Source organism: Prunus mume, linkage group LG3 (assembly GCF_029339155.1).
Source record: "Prunus mume cultivar Tortuosa linkage group LG3, ASM2933915v1, whole genome shotgun sequence".
Lineage (NCBI taxonomy): Eukaryota > Viridiplantae > Streptophyta > Magnoliopsida > Rosales > Rosaceae > Prunus > Prunus mume.
The window spans coordinates 24,184,178-24,189,237 of NC_142700.1; positions in this window are offsets into that span (position 1 = coordinate 24,184,178).

Genomic DNA, 5,060 nt, shown 5'->3' on the forward strand with positions numbered 1-5,060 from the left:
TCACCTATTTCTTCATCATCAATTTCTTCTTCCTCCATGTCATTACCTTCATACATGCTCAGTTGTGACATTATACGTATATATAAAAATATACGAGACTGCAAAACGATAAAAAGAAGAAAATAAAAGCTGTAAAAAAAAATTAAACAAAACAAAAAAAACTAAACTGTCCATGTTTACTAAAAGCTGTCTTTCTATTTTTTTATTTTTTATTTTCCAGAAAAGCTGTCTTTCTCTTTATGTATGTGAAAAAAAAAACTATAATATATAAGTGAAAAAAACTAAAAGCTGTTTTTCTCTTTACCAAAAAAAATTATAATCTGTATGAAGAATAATCACAAGAAACCGTCCATATGGGCTAAGAAAATCAATCTGGAAGGATAAGAATTGAGCAAGAAAATCCCATACGAAGAATTATCACAAGAAACAAATTATCAAGACCAAGAACATTAGACAGCTAAAAGGGACTGATTCAAACAAACGCTGACCATTGAAATCATTAAAGACATATCCATAGTACAACCAAAATAGTTTAATCAAATTACAATAACAATAGTTCAACCAAATTATAAACCAAATACTTCAACTAAAGTACAACCAAAACAGCACCAAAAAAAAAAAAGTTCAACATAGCACAGACTATATACAAGCATGGCATATATTTGATACATAGCACAAGAAGATATAGTACGAGAAGGAAGCAATATCTTATTCACGAAGAGCTATTTATTTTCACGAAGAACTGTTCATCTTCTCTCGCAGAGAAAAAAAAAATCTCACGTGAAAAGTCTGATGGGTTATGGTGAGATTTTTTTTAGGGTTTGGTATTTATACCTCCCACTAAAAAGTCACACAAATTCCTTCTTTAAAAAAAATCCTTCGAAATTAGCAAGTTTTTGAATACCAACAGACTTTTTGTTACTTGTTTAAAGTCTTGATTGAATACCACTAGATTTGGACACCCTCTTTAAAAAATCCTAATAGTTCTTATTGAATACCACAAGACTTGTTTAGATTATTTAAAAGTCTTAATTGAATACCACAAGACTTATTTATCCCAAAATAGTCTTTTAAAATCCTAATTAAATTAATATAATTCCTGAAAAAAGAAATAAGTGTAGAAAGGACGTCATCAAGCTACTAGCGAAAGAAAAAATAAAATATAAGGGATACAATTATATGCAAGAATGAATAAAGAAAATATAAATCAAAGGGAGGTGATGACTTTAAGGAGAATGTAGCGGAAAAATTCCCAGATCTGGAGCGACCGTCCGTGACTAAACCCTGTTAGCTCAAAATCCACAAACATCGTGCCACGTGTAACCCAAAGGCCCCCCCTCCCTCTCTCTCTCTGTCTGTGTCTGTCTTTGGTAGGTTCGTAGGTCGTAGGCCTTTGAAGTTTGTACTGAAAAGGGGATTTTGCTAGACTTCTCTTTTTGCAGGTTTGGCATTCCAAAACCCTAAACCCACCCACGCCGTAAACAAACACGCGCTATCCCATCCTCAAGTTCAGGTGGGGCCCAGATGAGATGAGAGGGGCGTAGGGTAATATTTGGCGCGTGACAGTAAATGGGGTTGGGTTGAGTTTTGAGTTGGGAAGCATATATGAAATATATAATTATTTTAATATAAGAAAAGTAAAAAGAATTGAGTGGTGATGTTTGCAGGGCTCGAGGCAACCCTCGGCATGTGCGTCCCCTAGGCGATATATATAGGGACTCTCTCTCTCTCTCTCTAGATCTGCCTTGGTTGTATTACATTAACAACACAATCCAATCAAATATACAAATGAATTAGTTACATATTACACATGTTCCTCACTCCCTCATACATTGAGCGTGCGTCATACGCTTACAATACAACACAATAAATAATATAAAAAAATAAGAGATCGGGTGGGCGTCATTTTGACTGAACAAATTAAATTAATTGATCGGAATTGTAATGGCCGAGTTTTGTTTGGTTTTGAAAATACAAATTATTTAAAACTAAATTGGACTATAATGGTTTAATTCGATTGCGGTTTTGAACTTTGCAAGTCAATCTAAATTGAAACGAACCGCGTACTTATATATATTAAGTATAGAACTTTGAAGTTTTATGATACGTTAAATTTTAGGATGGATTGATGTGCTAGAAAATGAAAAATATGTAACAAGTTATGAATTTTGTTGTTGTTGTAATTGAGCTAACAAAGTTGAAAAAATGCACCTAAAAAAAAGGATTAGGTTGAACCAAACCATTTTATTGTAATTGGTCAAGCTATGATTTTGGAGTAAAATTGATCCAATCTGACCTGTATCCACCCCAAAAATCAGGAGGTATCCATTCGACTCATTAGACCCACTAGACCTACTAACCAAACCTTTTGTAAAAAGTCATTTTAAAACAAGAAAAATTTAAATACAATGCAATTTAAAACACAAATTCTACATAAGAAATATTTAAAAGAAATGTTCAAATTACATGATTAGAAACCAAAGAAAATGTAAAATTACTTTATTTCTTAATGGGTTAGCATGAAAATGACATGTTTTTATCAGATCATTAACATGTGCTCTTGTTTTCAACATGAAGTTTTACGACCCAATGCCAATATTGAACTTTTTATACATGTTTACATTATATTATGACGTTATGCATGATTTTTTGAGATCTCTAAATTTTGAAAAAGAAAAGAAATAATGATATTGTATAGTAAATCTGAATATTTGTTGAAGAGCGTGGTGATGAGTGTGTAATTGGAGAAGTGAGTGAGTGTGGTGAGATAATTAGGTAAGTGATAAAAGCAATGCAAGTGGAGATGTGATGAGAGAGAGAGAGAGAGAGAGAGAGAGGGTTGCGTTGGGTTGTGAGTTGCGCCGTTTTCTTTTTGAAAAAGGAAAAAGGGTGGTGTGGGGGTTGTGGAGGAGGCAGACTGTGCAGCGTGTGCAGAGTGAGCAGTTGATGGGAATTCTGAAAACTAAAGCCTAGCAAGGAAGGAAGGAAGGAAGGAACGCAAAGAGGTTCTAGTGTGTGTGTGTAGCGTATAACTCTGTGTTTGCTGTCTCCACTTTCTCACTCCGTTTACTTTCTTTTCTACTGTATCTTGTCTTGCCTCGGTAAAGCCATCGCACTCATGAATAGTGTAATGCCAGCTGCTCCTCCCCCTCCCCTTTGCATGTCTTTCTGTCTTTCACTACAAATAATACTCAATAATATTAGGGAACAGAATAGATCATCATACTTTTGTTTCCCTTCAACATAAATATATATAAAATAAAATAAAATCAGACTTTTGGTTTTTTCTTCCTTTTCAACACTAGATTCTTGTTCATTGTCTCTGCAATTTGCTTTTTATTCTTATCTATGTTACTACTATTACTCTCTATTTAATTAGTTTTTAATTATTTATACTATATCTGACCAAGTACGTGTCGACAAGGATTGAATGGTAAAATGGCAATCACACGTGCCAAAGGCTCTTTGGGTGTGAAACCACCTAGTGTGTCCTTCACCGAACCACGTGGCCACACCGAGCCTCCCTTCGAAAAAGGACAAGGCATCCTTCTTTGGCATAAAGGAGGAACAAAGCCCTCCAGTTCGATATCCACCTCTGTTCTACCACTTTTGGACAAAGCACTTGTTGTGTGACAAAACCCTAGGGGACACGTGTGGGCTTGACAAGCAATGCCACTAGTCCCACATTGAAGAAATCACAAGAGATGACTCCCGGTTCTTACCCATAAATAGGGCACTCGCCCAGTTAATTCGCACATGTAATGTTACTCGCTCAAATTAATTGCATAAACCGCATTCGTGCTAACTTAAGCATCATAGTGCTTTCAACCGGTTGCACATTGGTAGGGGTGGGATCAGTTCGATAATTGAACTAAGAAGGCGAAATTGGAGAATGACTAAAATCGAAATTGCCATCGAACCGTCTAAGGTCGGTTACTGACTGTTTGGATTTCGGTTGGAGTCGGTTGATTGTTGTCTGTTTTGAGTGACGGTGTCATGAAAGAGAGAGACAATGGTGGCTTCCATTGGAAAAAAGAAGACTATATAGCAGTGGCTGCTTGTCGAGGAGATCTGCAGATGAGCTGGGAGGCAACGATCCAAAGAGAGACAAAGAAGACGAAGAGAGAAAAAGAAGAGAAAAAAAAAACCAAACAAAAAAGAATGGGTGGTTGCAGAAGAAGAAGAAAGGAGAGAGAGTTCAGAAATTGTTAGAATTTATAAAAAATTAAAAAAATTATTAAAAAAAAAAAGAAAAGAGAAAGACACTATGAGATGTGGCTATTCAAGTGTTAGAGCATGTCCACCCCAAAAGGCTAAGGTTAAGATAAAGGCAAGGCAAAGGCTGCCACTATTCACGTGAATAGTGGCAACCTTGACTTTTTTGGTTCCACCCCAAAAGGCTAGGGCTAGGGCAAGAAAAAAAAAAGAATATGCAACAAAATATAAACAATTTAGAAATGCAAGAAATAAAATGATTATGCAAGAAAAAAATAAATATGGAAGAAAATATAAGCAATTTACAAATGCAAGAGAAAAAATTATTACAATTTACAAATATTGGAAGGAGAAGAGTTTGTATGAGAATTTGGTGTGGAAAGTGAATAAAATTGTTAATAGGGAAAACATCCATAATTTTTTGGTATTTTATTTTTTGTTTTTTTAAAATTGAAATTTTTCAATTTTTTTCGCTCACGACGTCAGCGCCTTTCGAGCTTAAGCCAGTGGATCGCTTTGGGCTTGCCCGGCTGGTGGGACCTGGGCTTGCCAAGGCTAGATTTGTAGCATCGGAGATCCAAACTTGGCTTGGGGGCTGTTGCCGGTAGGCCTCCTGCGCTGGACATACTCTTAGGGTTACCAACACATTTATAATGTTTTTAATTTGGCTAGTAAGTTATTAAATATCATTGGGAGATTTATTATTATTATTATTTTTTTTTTTGCAATATTCAAATTTGGAGATTCCACAAGTCGGTTCTGTTCAACCAAACCAATAGTTTAGGAAAGTGTGAATCATGAATCAGACCGATTAATAGCAATTTGGTTTGATTTATTCTTGAATT